This window comes from Elephas maximus, chromosome 3, assembly GCF_024166365.1.
Source record: "Elephas maximus indicus isolate mEleMax1 chromosome 3, mEleMax1 primary haplotype, whole genome shotgun sequence".
In the NCBI taxonomy this organism is placed as follows: domain Eukaryota; kingdom Metazoa; phylum Chordata; class Mammalia; order Proboscidea; family Elephantidae; genus Elephas; species Elephas maximus.
Window position 1 is genome coordinate 69108926 of NC_064821.1, and position 18099 is coordinate 69127024.

The following is an 18099-nucleotide window of genomic DNA, read 5'->3' on the forward strand; positions in this document are numbered from 1 at the left end:
GGGCAGTTTTACCTTGTCCTGTAGAGTCGATGGCAACGGATTGGTTGGTTAATTTGACATTGTATGAATATAACCTGAAATGTTTGCATGTTCTCCTCTTGATGCACATTTGGGTTGCTTCAAGTTGGGGGTGTTATGAATAAAGGTATTATAAATAATAAAAAAAAAGAGAGACAATAAAACACAGCAGCTAAGTAGTACTCATACTGTTGCTAGCAACAGCATTTCTGGAGAGTGATTCAGCAATATCCACAAAAATCTAAAGCTTTCGAAACATTAATGTCCTAGGAATCTGTCCACATGTATAAAATCATGTTTAAGAGAAGATTTAGCTATAAGTGTTCCATTTTAATAATATATGCTGGGCTCTGATACAGTAGCAAACAGAATAGATGAATGCAGTCCTTGTCTTCACAAGGCTGGCAGTTTAGTGAGTCCTTGAGTGGTACAAATGGTTTGTGCTCGACTACTAACCTAAAGGCTGACAGTATGAACCCACACTACAGTGCTGTCGAAGAAAGGCCTGGCTATCCGATTCTGTAAAGATGACAGCCAAGAAAATCCTATGGAGCAGTTCTACTCTGTAACACATGGGTTCGCCATGAATGGGAATTGGCTCCACAGCAATGAGGAGAGAAAGGCACAAACAATAGAGAGGCTGCATTTTCTTTTTGGGGGGCTGAGGGGAGGGGAGGGGGAGTTCTGAGAAAATGTTTGTGACAAGGACTAAAGATGTAACCTAAAGGTTGAATAGAGGGGACAACCAGGCAAAGTGTATAGGGGGGAAATGGGGGAATGGGCATGTCTTAGTCATCTAGTGCTGCTATAACAGAAATACCAGAAGTGGATAGCTTTAACAAAGAGAAATTTATTTCTTCACAGTAAAGTATGCTAAACATCCAAATTCAGGGCATCAGCTCCAGAGGAAGGCTTTCTCTCTCTGTTGGCTTTCTCATCAATCTTCCCTGGACTAGGAACTTCACGCTCGAACCTGGGGTCCAAAGGACGCGCTCTGCTCCCAGCACTGCTTTCTTCGTAGTATGAGGTCCTGTCTCTCTGCTCACTTCTTTCTTTCATATCTCAAGAGATTGCCTCAAGACACAATCTGATCTTGTAGGTTGAGTCCTGTCTCACTAACACAACTGCTGCCCATCCTCCCTCACTAACATCATAGAGGCAGGATTTACAACATACAGGAAAGTCACAGATAACTGGGAATCATGGCCCAGCCAAATTGATACACACGTTTTTGGGGGGAAGTAATTCAATCCATGACAGGTCAGTTTAAGCAGAGGCCAAGTCTTGAGGCTGGAAAAAATGTGTTACAATCCAGAGCCTGAAGGACCAAAACGGCCAGAGTGAAACCAGCCAGTTGCCAAGACACAAGGGAAGCAGGAAGAGGCTGCTAAGGCCAGGTCTCAAAGGCCTTGGATGTTCACCGTAGTGTTTTTTAATAAAGTATAAGAAGTTGAATCTACAGCAGGTATAGGCAAACTTTTTCTAAAGGGCCACATAGTACATGTTTTAGGTTTTGCTGGCCATATGATCTTCACTAGCCACTCCACAGGGTTTTCATTTACTGATTTTTGGAAATAGGCCTTTCTTCCTGGTCGGTCTTAGTCTGGAAGCTCTGCTGAAATCTGTTTAGCTTCATAGCAACACGGAGGCCTCCAGTGACAGAGGGGTGGTGGCTGCATTGGCCGATAATCTAACCTGGATCTCTGTCTTGGTCGTCTAGTGCCGCTATAACAGGATCACCTCAAGTGAATGGCTTTAACAAACAGAAGTTTATTATCTCACAGTTTAGGAGGCCAGAAGTCTAAATTCAGGATGCTGGCTTTCTGTCTCTGTCCACTCTGGAGGAAGATCCTCGTCTCTTCAGCTTCTGCATTTTGGTTCCTTGGAGATCTCCACGTGTCTTGGAATCTGTCTTACCCCACCTCTGCTCTGCTCACTAGTTTAATTTCTTTTATATTTCAAAATTGACTGAAAACACACTCTACACTAATCCTGTCTCAATAACATAACAAAAACAACCCATTTCCAAGTGGGATTGTAACCACAGGCATAGAGGTTAGGATTTACAACACATATTTTGAGGGGGACACAATTCAATTCATAGCATTCCACCCTTAAAAAAATAAATGAAACCCATTGCTGTCAAGTCGATTCCAACTCACCGTGACCCTATATTCCATGCTTAGGCCCTCCAAAATTCATGCCCTTGCCATATGGAAAATACATTCATCCCATCACATCACCCCAAAACTCTTAAAGCAACTCCATGTCCATAATATCATGTGCTGAATCATTTAAATCAAATATGGGTGAGACTTCAGGCATATTCCATCCTGGGACAAAATTCCTCTTCATCTGTGAATCTGTGAAATCTAGACTACAAGTTATCTGTTTCCAAAATACAATGATAGAAAAAGCACAAAGTAGACATTTCCATTACAAATAGGAGAAATTGGAGGGAAAGAAGGGATAATGGGCACCAAGCAAGTCCAAAACCCAGCAGAATACATTACATTAGCTCTGAAGGCTTGAAAATAATCTTCTGTTCTCCAGACTGTGGATGTTGGCTATGCTGTCTGGATTCTCGGTGGAGGCCCCTCAGCCCTGGGCTTCAGCTCCACCTTCCAGGACCACTGTGTTGTTAACTCTACCCCCTCAGCTTTGAATGGCTCCATTCTCCTAATCCATATGAGTGGTAACCCCACTCCCTTGGCTCCAGCAGACTCCACTCTTCTACCCCTTGGGCATTGCGGCCCTACCCCCTCAGCTTTGGGCAGCAGCCCCGTCCCCCTGGCACATCTTCACAGGAGCCCCACACTCCAGAGCCAAGTTGGCAAAGATCCAACTCTTTGAAACCTAGGAGGCTGTGTCCCCACCCTTTGAGATGCAGGAGACCATGGCCCCACCCTTTGAAACTGAGAAGGCTCTGCTTTCTGCGCTCCTTCCAACAGTCCTGCTGATCTCCGAGCTGCTCCTGGCATGGCCCTTTTCTTTTATTGGAGGACAAGGGATGTAGCTCCTTTGGTCTGTTACTTGCTGTCTTAGTCATCTAGTTCTTCTGTAACAGAAATACCACAAGTGGATGGCTTTAACAAAGAGAAATTTATTTCTTCACAGTAAAGTAGGCTAAAAGTCTAAATTCAGGGTGTCAGTTCCAGGGGATGGCTTTCTCTCTCTCTTGGCTCTGGAGGAAGATTCCTTGAACTCAGACCTCCCCTGGTCGAGCCGCTTCTCAGCTGCAGGGATGCCAGGTCCAAAAGACGCGCTCTGCTCCTGGTGCTGCTTTCTTGGTGGTATGAGGGCCCCAACTCTCTGCTTGCCTCCTTTTTCTTTTATCTCTTGAGAGATAAAAGGTGGTGCAGGCTGCACCATGGGAAACTCTCTTTACATTGGATCAGGGAGGTGACCTGAGTAAGGGTGGTGTTACAATCCCGTCCTAATCCTCTTTAGCATGAAATTACAATTACAAAATGGAGGACAACCACAGAATACTGGGAATCATGGCCTAACCAAGTTGATGCATGCATTTTTTGGGAGGCATAATTCAATCCATGACACCTGCCTACAGAATTCCAAGAGGCAGGCATCATTCTTTCCTTTCTTTCTTTCTCCCCTTCAGTCTAAACTGATGGTTTTTCTGCTGTGGTAGTTGATCAGATCCATTAGTCACAGGCTTAATCTCTTTAACAAAAGATTGTGTAGCCACATCCTTGGTAAACATTCTGGAAGCATATGTCCTTAATTTGTACAACAGAATTTTCTAAATCTTTAAGCTTTGTTTTCATTTTGCAAGTTCATTTCTTTCCTCTTCCATTTTACTAAAAGTGGCAAGGAGAAACCATGCAGCCCCTTTAAGATCTTGCTTAGAAATCTCCTCAGCCAGATATCAAGTTCATTGCTTATAACTTCCACCAAACATTTGAACATAATTCAAACAAGTTCTTTGCCACTGCATAAAAAGCATCACCCTACTTCCATTGTCCAATTTCATGTTCATCATATTCTTTTAAAGCTTCACCAGAAGCAGATTTAATATCCACATTTGTAGCAACATTCTGTTGCTGGTGCCATATGTATTCTCAAAGATGATAGAGACTTTCTCTATAGTTCTCCTCACTTCCTTCTGAGCCCTCACCAGAATTGCCTTTGACGTCCATGATTCTACCAAGTGTCTTCAAGGCAATCTAGGCTTTTATATTAGGCACCTTAAAACTCTTCCAGCCCCTACCCATTACCCAGTACCAAAACTGCTTTCACATTTTAGGTATCTGTTAGAACAGCATCCCGCTCTTCCAGTATCAAATTCTGTCTTAGTTATCCAGTGATGCTATAACAGAAATACCACAAGTGCATAGCTTTAACAAATTTATCCTCACAGTTCAGGAGGCTAGAAGTCCGAATTCAGGGTGCCAGCTCTAGGGGAAGCCTTTCTCTCTCTGTCAGCTCTGGAGGACAGTCCTGTCTCTTTATCTTCTGCTTCCTGGCTCCTTGGAGATCTCCATGCGTCTTGGCATCTATCTTAACCCATCTCTCCTCTGCTTGCTTGTTCGATCTTTTTTATGTCTCGAAAGAGATTGACTCAAAATACAACCTGCACTAATCCTGTCTCAGTAACATAACAAAGACGACCCGTTCCCAAATGAGATTATAACTATAGGCATAGTAGTTAGGATTTACAACATGCATTTTTGAGGGACAGTCTCTCACATGGAAGGTAAGAATTATACTACTAAATACCAATATCCTCCCAAAGCTGCAAGAGAGACACAACCCAGATGAACTGGCATGGCTGTGTTTCAATAAAACTTTATTTGCGAATACTGAAATTTGAGTGTTATATAATTTTGATGTAGTGAAATAGTATTCTTTTTCGGATTTTTTTTCTCCAATCATTTAAAAATGTGAAAGCCATTTTTAGCTTATTGTTTTTAGGTGTCATTGACTCATAATGGGCCCTATGTACAACAGAGCAAAACACTGCCCAGTCCTGTGCCATCCTCACAATCATTGCTATGTTTGAGTCCATTGTTGCAGCCGTTGTGTCGACCCATCTCATTGAGGGTCTTCCTCTTTTTCGCTAACCCTCGACGTTACGAAGCATTATGTCCTTCTCCAGTGACTGGTCCTCCCTGATAACATGCCTAAAGTATGTGAGATGAAGGCTCTTTCTGGCTGTACTTCTTCCAAGACATTTTTAGCTTACAAACTTACAAAAACAGGCAGCCACCAGCAAACTATAGTTTGCAGACCCCTGACCTACACATTCTACAGCAATATATCATTATAAAAAGCCATAGAGTTAGCTCAGACTAACAGCGACCACCATGTATAACAGAACACACCGAAAGCAACTACCAGATATCCACACGGTGGATTACTATGCACCCACTGAAATGTTGAAAGAAAGGCATTTGTTCTCTCCATGATAATGGTCCCCAAGTGCCAGACCCTATAATAAGCACTTTGGATATATTAGCACCTTTAATCATCACAGGAACCAATGCTGTAGGTGGTGTTATGATGCTCACTTTATGGATGACAAAACTAAGGTTCGGGGAGGCTCACATCACACAGCTAGAAAATAGCAGTGTCTGTCACTGCTCAGAGGATGCCCAAAGGGAAATATCAGCTACAGTGGAATCAATTAGAGAGGGATGATTTATTGGGAAAGTGAAGGGGGACCATTATCATGGACAGAACAAATGCCTTTATTTCAACATTTCAGTGGGTGCATAGTAATCCACCGTGTGGATATCCGGTAGTTGCTTTCAGCGTGTTCATAAGCCAAAAAAACCAAACCCATTGCTGTCGAGTTGATTCCAAGTCATAGGTATCCTATGGGATCCCTGGTGGTGCAGTGGTTGAGTGTTAGGCTGCTAACCAAAGGGTCGGCACTTTGAATCTACCAGTTGCTCCTTAGAAATCCTACGGGGCAGTTCTACTCTGTTCGTTGTCTAGGGTCACTATGAGTTGGAATCGACTCGATGGCAAACTGGTTAGTTTTCTTTTTTTGGTTTTAATCTTTACGGAAACAGACTGCCACATCTTTCTCCTGCAGAGGGGCCGGTGGGTTCAAACCATCCACCTTTCTGTTAGCAGCTGAGCACTTAACCACTGTGCCACCAGGGCTTCTCTTTGGGTTAGCAGTCGAGGGCAATTTGTACCATCCAGGGACCTGGAATACAAATGATGGTAAGTAAAATCAAGCACTCACAAAAAAAGTCAGATGTAACGTGATTAACCCCACATTCCTTAGATCTCAACTCAAATGTCACTTCCTTAGGGAAGTCCTTACTGAATCCCCCCACCCACTACTAGGTCAGCTCCCACCACTCTGTTACACTCTTTCATAGTACCAGCTACTTCTACTTTTAAGAACTTTATCAAAATAGTTATTAAAACGTTAGCTGTAAAATTAGTTGTTTAATGTTCCTATTCCCCAGCCAGAATACCAGCCATTTTAGGGCCGGAGATTTATTCATGTCTTGTATACTATTTGTTTCCCTGGTCTAGCTTAGTACCTGATACATAGTAGGCATTTGATAAATATTTGTAGAGCATTTCATGGCTTATAAAGTACTTGTACATACACAATTACATTGTTGTTGCTGTCGTTAGGTCCCCTTGAGTTGGCTCTGGCTCATAGAGAGCCCATGTACGACAGAATGAAACACTGCCCTGTCAGGCTTCATGCCCACAATGGTTGCTATGCTTGAGCCCATTGTTGGCAGCCACTGTGTCAATCCATCTAATTGAAGGTCTTCCTCTCCTTCACTGACTCTACTTTACCAAGCACGATGTCCTTCTCCAAGGACTGATCTCTCCTGACAACATATCCAAAGTATATAAGGTGTAGTCTTGACATCCTTGCTTCTAAGGAGCATCCTGGTTGTACCTCTTCCAAGACAGACTTGTTTATTCTTTTGGCAGCCCATGGTATATTCAATATTCTTCGCCAACACCACAATTCAAAGCTGTCAATTCTTCTTAGGTCTTCCTTATTCATTGTCCAGCTTTCATATGCAAATGATGCAATTGAAAATACCATGGCTTGGGTCAGGCGCATCTTAGTCTTCAAGGTGACGTCTTTGCTTTTCAACACTTTAAAGAAGTCCTTTGCAGCAGATTTGCCCAATGCAATGCGTAATTTCCTTTCTTGACTGCTGTTTCCATGGGAGTTGATTGTGGATCCAAGTAAAATGAAATCCTTGACAACTTCAATCTTTTCTCCATTTATCATGATGCTGCTTGTCAGTCCAATTGTGAGGATTTCTGTTTTCTTCATGTTGAGGTGCAATCCATACTGAAGGCTGTGGTCTTTGATCTTCATCAGTGAGTGCTTCAAGTTCTCTTCACTTTCAGCAAGCAAGGAAGATCACTCAAAAGCGGCTGCAGCAGTACATCGACAGAGATCTGACAGAAATTTAGGCCAGATTCAGAAGAGGATGTGGAACCAGAGATATCATTGCTCATGTCAGATAGAGCTTGGCTAAAAGCGGAGAATCCCAGAAAGATGTTTACCTATGTTTTATTGATTATGCAAAGGCATTTGACTGTGTGGATCATAACAAATTATGGATAACATTGCAAAGAGTGGGAATTCCAGAACACTTAATTGTGCTCATGAGAAACCTGTATATAGATCAAGAGGCAGTTGTGAGGACAGAACAAGGGGATACTGTGTGGTTTAGAGTCAGGAAATGTGTGCATCAGAGTTGTATCCTTTCACCATACCTATTCAATCTATATGCTGAGAAAATAATCAAATTTAGAAGCTGGACTATATGCAAAAGAACGGGGCATCAGGATTGGTGGGAGACACAATGACATTGGCCGCTATTTATTGAGCAAGTGTAGGTCCTGGGATATAGAGGTGAACAAGGCAGCCTTCTCCTGTTCATTCTAGAAAACCGACTGTACTCTCCGAAGTAGGACAGAAGAATCCTCCCATTTTACAGATTTTCTGAGCTTACACTGATAGTAAGGAAGTAGCAGAGCCTTCTGAAACTAACATGGAACTTCGACTAAGGTCATAGACTTCCCAACACGATCAGTTAACTGCAGATGGGTGTGGGAGATGGATTTTTAGAGGTTGTGAGGGTTTGGAACTTTGAAGAGTGGAGGGCAAGAGGTGTCAGTTTGGCAGAGGGGAGGAAGAAGGTCTTCCCTCCTTCCTGGGGCAGATGCAAACATGGCTTCTCTGTTGGAACCAGATTCCAGAGCCGGCCTACCAGTCCTTTTCCAGGATGTTAGGATCAGTGACCATAGATAAGAAACAGTGATGTAGAGCAAGGTTTTGGGAGCCTGGGTGGCACAGTGGTTCAGATGTCGGCTGCTAACCACAAGGTCGGCAGTTAAAATCCACCCAGCGCTCCTTGGAAACCCCTATGGGACAGTTCTACTCTGTCCTATAAGGTTGCTGTGAGTCAGAATCGACTCAACAGCAACAGAGATTATATCCCCGAAGGAACCTAGTGGCACAATGGTTAAGGGCTTGGCTGCTAACTGAAATGTTGGCAGTTCGAACCCACCGAGCTGCTCTGTGAGAGAAAGACGGAGCAATCTGCTCCCATGAAGATTACAGTCTAGAAAACCCTATGGAGCAGTTCTACTCTGTCACAGGTGGTTGCTAGGAGTCAAAAATCAACTCGATGGCACCTAACAACAACAGCTTATGCTCTCCCACCATCCACCTGTCAGTTTGTCCTACTGTGGTAGATTGCGTGTTGCTGTGATACTGGAAGCTACTCCACTGGTATTTCAAATACTAGCAGGGTCACCCATGGTGGACAGGTTTCAGCAGAGCTTTCAGACTAAGACAGACTAGGAAGAAAGGTCTGGTGTTCTACTTCGGAAAATTAGCCAATGAAAACCCTATGGATCATAACATAACATTGTCTGACTTGCTTGCTTTGGCCATGTCATCCAAACCAAAACCGAACTCACTCCCGTCAAGTTAATTCTGACTCATGGCGACCCTATAGGACAGAGTAGAACTGCTCCATAGAGTTTACAAGGAGCTCCTGGTGAATTCAAACTGCCGACCTCTTGGTTAGCAGCTGTAGCACTTAACCACTATGCCACCAGGGTTTCCGGCCACGTCATCAGGAGGGATCAACTGCTGGAGAAAGACATCTCATTTGGTTGGTGTAGAGGGCCAATGAAGCCAAAGGAGACCCTTGGTGAGATGGATTGACACGATAGCCCCAACAATGGACTGGAGCATGCTTGCAATCGTGAGAATGACGCTGGACAAGGCAACACTTCATTCTGTTGTGCATAAGGTTGCCTGAGTTGGAGTCAACTAAACAGCTGCTATCTATTTATCTCTCTTTTTTTTTTATTATTATGTCCTCAGTACTGGGTTGGAGAATGGTCACGGGCTCAGGGAGCTTACACTGTAGTGGGCAAGACAGTGTAGATGCCAAATGCACAGAACAGTGGTCAGAGCAAGCGCTCCTAAATGTAACTACTAATGGTCTCCATCACAGATGAGGCCCAGAGAGGGCCTAACCAAGGTCTATAACCAATACAGGCACTGTTGAACCCCGAATTCTGTAAGGTGGGCAGGTAGTTGAAGTATAAATAGTAATAACAGCTGACATTTCTTGAGTGCTTACTACCTTCCAGACATTATTCTAAGTCCCATTGTGCATGTGAATCACTCTATTTAATCTTCACAGACCCCCTCTGAGTGAGGTACCATTACCATCTCCCTTTTACAGAGGAGGCAACTGAGGTTCAGACAGAAGACTCTTTCAAGGTCACAGAGCTAGCAGGACTTGAATCTAGTCTTCTCCGTCTCCCACACCAGAAAGCCAGCCTTTCAGTTTGGCCCTGGTGGTGGACAGTGGGTAGTGGCGGCACCGGAGTGGGGGAGGAAGTGATTCACCTGACTGTATCTAGGCTCATTCCAGACTTTCTGTTTTTGTTCACCGCCTGGCAGAGTTTCCTCCTTCTCTCTCTCTCTCTGCCTCCTTTTCTGATTCACTCTCCATCTGTTGGTAGCTTCTGGCTTCTGGGAATGTGGATGTGGGGAGATGGGGTAAGCTGTGGGGGGTGGGGAAGCAGACACAAAAGTGCAGGCAGTCCTTAAGAAACAAATCTTTTCTAAGCTCCCTCTATGTGCCAGGCAATGTTCCAGGGGCTGGGAGTTCTGCAGTGAATAAAGCAGACCCTGTCCCTGCTCTCACACAGGGTCCATTGCTGATATATATGTGTGGAGGGGAGGGGGCGGTGGTAGATACAGACAAGGGAGGAGATAGATATGTCCTATAGCGGTAAGGGCTATAAAGGAGATGTGAGAGAGACTGGGAAGTGGGCACAACTTGAGATGGTGTGAACAGGGCAGCCTGAGGAGATGAGACCTGGAGGATGGGAAGGAGCCAGCCCGCTGATGACCTGGAGGGAGAGTGTTCTGGGCACGGGGAAGCAGCACAGGCAGAGGCCTTGTGTTAGAGGAACTACAAGAAGGCTGTGTGTACATATATGAAAGGCAAGTGTATAAAGATCAAGGTTTATTAGTGGTTACCAGGGGTGGGTGGGAGGGAAGGGGAAATTAAAGCTTAGGGAGGGGACACTGAGCTTCTGTTAAGGGGGAGAGACAAATACGATAACTGTTAATGGTGATAGCTGAACAGTATGATGAACGTGATTAATATCACTGAGCTGTACATGTGAAGATTGTAGAGATGGCAAATGTTAAGTTACCTGTATATTTGTTGCTAGGTGCCGTTGAGTAGATTTTGACTTACAGTGACCCGTGTGACAGGGTAGAATTGACCCATAGAGTTTTCTAGGCTGTAATCTTTATGAGAGCAGATCACCAGGTCTTTGTCCTGTGGAACTGCTGGGTGAGTTCAAACTGCCAACCTTTTGATTAGTAGCCAAGCACTTAACCATTGAGCCACCAGGGCTCCTTCCTATATATTTACCACAATTAATAAAAAAAGAAGAAGGCCAGTGTGGCTGGAGCAGAGTGAAAGAAGGAAAGGAGCAAAGAGAAGAGCCCAATGTCAGGTCATATAGGGTCTTGTAGGCCACAATGAGGAGTCGGGATTTTGCTCTAGGGGAAAAGTGGGGGGCATTGGAGGAGCCAAGCATGGAGACTGGAAGCCCATGACTGGAAGTGGGGAGGCCAATTAGGGTGCTCTATCTGTAACAGGTTTTTTTTTTTTTTTTTTTTTATCTGTAACAGAGGCAGGGATGATGGTAGCCTGGACCAGGTGGGGTTCAGAACAGAGGTGGTATTCAAGGGCTTCTGGAAGGTGACTCTGCCTGAAGGAGGTGCCATTCCCTGACTGAGGTGGGGATGCTGAGGGAGAAGCAGCTTTGGGCCATGGTCAGAGGGGAGGGAGGTGGGGATAGAAATGATGAATTCAGTTGTAGACATGTTGAGTTTGCAGACTTAGTGGCTGGTTAGGGAGCTAGAGATACTGCTCCAGGCTAGAGGGAGACACTTGGGAGAAGAGACCAGAGAGTCCCACCTGGGGACACAGGCCACATTTCCTGGCTGATGGGTAATGTAGAACCCAGAAGATGCTTGAGGCTTGTTTTTAAATTGGTTATCAACATTTACAAATCCAGAGAAACCAGTACCTCTTCCAAATTAGATGCTCTGGCCACACTGGACCCACATTCTGGAAAGGCCACAGCAAGCTAGTGGGGAAGCTGCTGCCCCTCCAGGTGATGCATGAACTCCCCCACCCATCTGACCCCAGCAAAGTCCACTCAAGGCCTGATCCTGGAAGGCACTGGAGTTTACCACCTGTGGCGTGGGTGGGAGGTAGCCCTATGGAAAGGGATGAGATGGTCAAGAAGCTGGCCTGGACAGACCCATTGGAGTTGCAGCTCTGCTGCTTCCCAACCTTGTAACCCAGGTGTGCCCCTTAACTTCACTGAGCCTGTCTGGCCTCTCTTAGGAAATGAAAGATAGACTTACAGGAATTTCACCTATGGGAAAATTCCTAGCGTAGTGCCAGACACAGAGAAGGCTCTTAACGGATGTTAGTTTCCTTTCCTTTCAACCCCCTGAGTAGCTAAAGTCTCAGGAAATTGAAATGGTCAGGCCATAGCATAGACTGAGGTTAAGAGCCTAGATTCTATCTCCACCACTTACAAACCGTGCAACCTCAGTTTTGCTACCTGTAAGATGGAGACACTACTACCTCATCTTATAGATAGCAATACCTACCTTGTGGAGATTACCCAGTGCCGCCGAGTCGATTCCGACTCATAGCGACACTATAGGATAAGTTAATACGTATAAGTGGTTTAAAACAGGGCCTGTCACTTGGTAAGGGTTCACCTGACCCATTGCCATTAAGCCAATTCCAACTCATGGTGACCCTATGTGTGTCAGGGTAGAACTGTATTCCATGGGGTTTTTGATGGTTAATTTTTCAAAATTAGATTGCCAGGCCTTTATTCTGAGGTGCCTCTGGGTAGACTTGAGCCTCCAACCTTTCGATTAGCAGCCTAGCATGTTAACCAGGGACTCACAGTAAGGGTTAGCCGTTATTGTTTTTACTTGGCGTAGGATGAACATACTCCAGAGCTAGCAGAGTTGTGGTTCTCCACCCTGGCAGGCCGTAGAATCATCTAGGACATTTTAAAAAATACTCATGCCCGGGCCCTACCCTCAGAGATTCCAACTGAATTAATCTGGGGTAGGGCCCTGGTATAGGTATTTTATAAAAGTGATCCCCAAGTGATTCTACATGCCGCCAGAGACAAGAGCTCTGTCTGCAGTGTGTGTGCGAGGGGGGAATAATTAGGAGTGAGCTCTGGAGTACAACTGCCCATGCCCAGATCCAACCAGTTGCTAACTAATTGTGTGAACTTGAGAAAACTGTTTAACCTCTCAGGTTAAATGAGTTAGTAACAAGAGCTGTGAGGTTGGATAGATCTATGGTGCTTAGGGCAGGGGCTGGCAGCTAGCAAGCTCTCCTCAGGCCTGGGCATCACCATCCCTCAGCTTCCTCGCTGTTTCCAAACTGACTGCAGCCACTTGTGGACCTGTGTACAGCTCATACCCACATCTCTCCAAGGGGGCCTGGGTGTTTCGAACATCCCACGCTGAGGTCCCTCCTAACCCTGTCTGCTGCCCCCAAAGTTATTTTTGGTCCTTCTGCTGTTCAGTTTTTTTTATTCACTCAAATGAATAGAATTATTTCCCAAACAAAATTGCTCAGAAATCAGAGAGACCCCAAGAATGCTGGAGGGAAGGGAAAACCAATATGCTCACTCAATTATTGCTCATGTTTAAAAAAAAAAGAATCCTGGATGGTGTAAACAGTTAATACACTTGGCTGCTAACTGAAAGGTCAGAGGTTCCATTCTACCCAGAGGTGCCTTGGAAGAAAGGCCTCGTACTGTACTTTCAATCAGCTATTAAAAACCCTATGGAGGATAGTTCTACTGTGACTCACATGGGGTTGCCATGAGCCAGAGTTGACTCAATGACAACTGGTTGAAATGATAAAGCAAAATTAAAAAAAAAAAAAAGAATTAGAAGAAGAAAAATTGTTTTCAGTGCTTAGGAAACAGTGTTTAGTGGGGGAAAAAAAGTATAGCACAAAACCGTACATTCAAGATGTCTTAGTCATTAGTGCTGCCATAAAAGAAATACCACGAGTGGACGGCTTTAAAAAGAGAAACTTATTTTCTCACAGTCTAGTAGGTTACAAGTCCAAATTCAGGGCACTGGCTCCAGGGGAAGGCTTTCTGTCTTTGTTCACTCTATAGGAAGCTCCTTGTCCTTAGTCTTCCCATGGTCTAGGAGCTCCTCAGGCACAGGGACCCTGTGTCCAAAGGACACGCTCTGCTCCTGGTGCTGCTTTCTTGGTGGAATGTGGCCCCCAACTCTCTGGTTGCCTCCCTTTCCTTTTATCTCTCAAGAGATAAAAGGTGGTGCAGGCCACATCTCATGGAAACTCCCTTTACTTTGGATCAGGGCGTTGAACCGAGTAAGGGTGGTGTTACAATCCCACCCTAATCCTTTCAACATAAAATTACAATCACAAAATGGAGGACAACCAACAATACTGGGAATCATGCCCTAACCAAGTTGACACATATTTTTAGGGGGACATAATTGAATCCATGACACAAGATAATAAGGTAATGGAAAAAAATGCATAGAAAAAAGATTAGAAGGAAATATGCCAGATATTAATAGAGGTTTTTTCCTTTCTCTGCTTCTCCATCCTTTTATGCACTTTCAATTTTCTATAGTGAACATGTAATTACAGGAAAAACCATTAAGTGAAAAAAGTAAAAAGCCTTCAGTTGAATTCCTTTCCTCTTAAAACAATCATCTTATTGCCTTATGTCTTATTTCCTCCTTTGTATCAAAAATTTTTAGAGTTGTTGCTCCCTGTTTCTACCACTTCTACTCTCACTCACTACTTGACCCAAGGACAATCTGGGCTCCTCCCCAAGTGTGGAGGTAACCCCACCCTGGAAGTGTCAGCAATGACCTCTTAGTTGCCAAGTCCAGTGGCTTCTTTTTCCTTGCCAGAGCTCTCTGCAGTACCTGATGTTGTTGTTGGCATCTCCTCTTCCTATAAGCTCCCTACCTGTTCTCTGGGGTTCCTCTCTCCTCCATCCAGAGGCCTGGCCTTTCTGGTTGGTTTCTATGGGTCCCTCAAGTCTTGGTGTTCCCCAGGTTCGGGCCTCTGGTCCCTCCCTTTCTACATTCTTTTCCTGGGTGACCCTGTCCACTCTTGGCTTCAGTGGTCCAATCTACTCTAACAGGTCCCGAGTTCCAGCCCTGGCCTCTTGCCTTAGACAAGTCAGTCCAACTTCATCTGAACACCTTCCATCTGGATGTCCTTCAAGTACTCCAGACTCTATATGTTCAAACTGAGTCATTTCTACTTTTCCTCAATCCCCAACCAACTCTTCCTTCACTTGGGGTCATCCTTGTCCCTTTTTCTCCCTTAACCCCATGTTCAGCTGATCACTGATGCCTGTTGGTTACAATTTGGGACTATGGCTAGAATCCAGGCTCACCGCTCATGTGCTCTGGCTCTGCCCACCCTCTCTCTTTCAGAGGGGATCACAGCAGTTTTTCCCACCTGGTTTCTTTGTCTTGGTCTTTCTCCTCTCCAGTCCATATCTTCTTATATTTTTTCTGATCATTCAATCATTCATTCAACTATCAAACTTTTGCTGTGCACCAAACTCTGCTCCAAATACTGTGTGGGGTAGGTGACAAAGACTGACATAAAATAAGGAAGTAAATAAATAATCTAGGGTATTTAAAATTGCATAAATTGCTATGAAGGTAAATAGGGGGATGTGAGAAAAAGTAACTGGGGCATGAGGAAGAGATTCTCTCGGATGTGGTCTTTGCCCTGAAATAGTCCACCTAATGAACATGACAGGTTTCCTGATGGAATCAGGGGCAGCAATGATACAGAAGAATGTAGCTGGGGACCTTACTTTAGGTTGGGAGCCAGGGAAGACAGTGAGGAATAAATGATGAGAATGAGCTCTGAAGACCTGGGGAAGGAGCATTCCAGGCAGAGGAGAGAGCTGGTGATGAGGCTCTGAGGGAGGCTGCAGGCACCCAAAGTCACCCAGGGTGTCTGAAGCACAGTGAGTGAGGGGCAGAGAAAAGGGTGGCAGGAAGGAGATCATGCACGGTGGCCCTGGGGAGGAATCCGAGTTTTATTCTAAGTGCAATGGGAGGCCAATTTTTGACAGGGAAGTGACATGATTTGGCTTTTTTAAATCATTACTTGTCTAGGGTGGATATCATTTGGGGGCGGGGTAGATAGGGATGCTGAGGGCATTCAGAAGGAGCAGCTGGGAAATTACTGAAGTGGTCCAGGGCTGAGTGTTAGCATCGGAGTTGGAGGCGACTTCAATATCCCCCTTACCTCCCTACCCGCTGTATCATTGCTCCCCACTCCTTACTGCAACCATCTGTTTCCAACCTCCCTCTTCAGTCCCATCTCCCGTTATTTCCTATGCCATTGTCTTTAAGAGATTGGCAGTTGAAAGCCACCAATGGCTCTGCAGGTGAAAGGTACAGCAGTTGGCTTCCGTAAAGATTTATAGCCTTAGAAACAACTATGGGGTTGCTACGAGTGGATGTTTTTGTATATGTTGTGCCTTTTGAAATGCCCTTCCCCACTTGTCCCCTCCATGAACTCCTATTCATCCTTTACAACTGGACTCAAATGCTATGAAGCCTTTCAGTAATCCTCAGGGAGAGAGCATGACACTTTTTCAGTGTTTTGCTCATATAACTAGGATAACACTTACTGTACTGTACTGTCTTTTATCTGTTTACCATTCTGCCCCCCAAGAAAGTGAACCAAGAGCTTCTGGAAGGAAGGAATAGAGTTTTAGTAAATGTTCTATGAGTGTACAATGCATAATCAAAACATACAGATGATTCCATTAAGGAATAGCTCATATAGGTCAAGATTCCAGTCATGATCAGCCCTCTTTACTCAGAATCATTTGCTAGTATGTAAATTTTTTTTTTTTTAATCATAAGTACAGACACTAACATTTGATCCTCCTGTAGGGTCACTATGAGTCAGAATCAACTTGACTGCAAGGAGTTTGGTTTTTGGTTTTTTTAAGAGCCCTGATGCCAAACTGACTTGTCATACTGTGGTGGTGTGCCTGTTGCTGTGATACTGGAAGCTTTACCACTGGTATTTCAAATACCAGCAGGGCCACCCTTGGTAGACAGGTTTCAGTGGAGCTTCCAGACTAAGACAAACAAGGAAGAAGGATCTGGCAGTCTACTTCGGAAAAAATTGGACAGTGAGAATCTTATGAATAGCAGTGGACCACTGTCTGGTACGGTGCCGGAAGATGAGTCCCTCAGGTTGGAAGTCACTCAAAATACGACTGAGGACGAGCTGCCTCCTCAAAGTAGAGCTGACCTTAATGACATAGATGGAGTCAAGCTTTTGGGACCTTCGTTTGCTGATGAGACATGACTCCAAATGAGAAGAAACAGCTGCAAACATTCATTAATAATTGGAATGTGGAATGTACAAAGTTTGAATCTAGGAAAATTGAAAATAGTCAAAAATGAAATGGAACCCATAAAGACAGATATTTTAGGCACTAGTGAGCTGAAAAGGACTGGTATTGGCCATTCTGAATCAAACAATTACATGGCCTACTGTGTTGGGAATGACAAATTGAAGAGGAATGGCATCCCAGTCATTGTCAAAAAGAACATTTCAAGATCTATCCTGAAGTACAACACTGTCAGTGATAGGATAATATACATGTGCCTATAAGAAAGACCAGTTAATACGACTGTTATTCAAATTTACCCACCAACCACTAACGCCAAAGATGAGGAAATTGAAGATTTTTTTACCAACTTCTGCAGTGTGAAATTGATGAAATACGCAATCAACATGGATTGATAATTACTGGTGATTGGAATGCAAAAGTTAGAAATGAAGAAGAAGGAACGGTAGTTGGAAAATATGGCTTTGGTGATAGAAACGATGCTGGAGATTGCAGGATAGAATTCCGCAAGACCAACGACTTCTTCATTCAAACACCTTTTTTCAACAACATAAACGGCAACTATACATTTGGACCTTACCAGGTAGAAAACACAGGAATCAGATTGACCACATCTGTGGAGACAATGGAGCTCAATATCATCAGTTAGAACAAGGCCAGGGGCTGACTGTAGAACAGACCATCAGTTGCTCATATGCAAGTTCAGGTTGAAGCTGAATAAAATTAAAACATGTCCACGAGCACCAAAATATGACCTTGAGTCTTTCCCACCTGAATTTGGAAACCATTTTAAGGATAGATTTGACACATTGAACATTAATGACTGAAGACCAGATGAGTTGTGGAATGACATCAAGGACATCATCCATGAAGAATGCAAAAGGTCATTAAAAAGACAGGAAAGAAAGAAAAGACAAAAATGGATGTCAGAAAAGAGTCTGAAACTTGTTCTTGAATGTACCGTAACTAAATTGAAAGGAAGAAATGATAAAGTAAAAGAGTTGAACAGAAGATTTCAAAGGGTGGCTCGAGAAGACAAAGCAAAGTATTATAACGAAATGTGCAAAG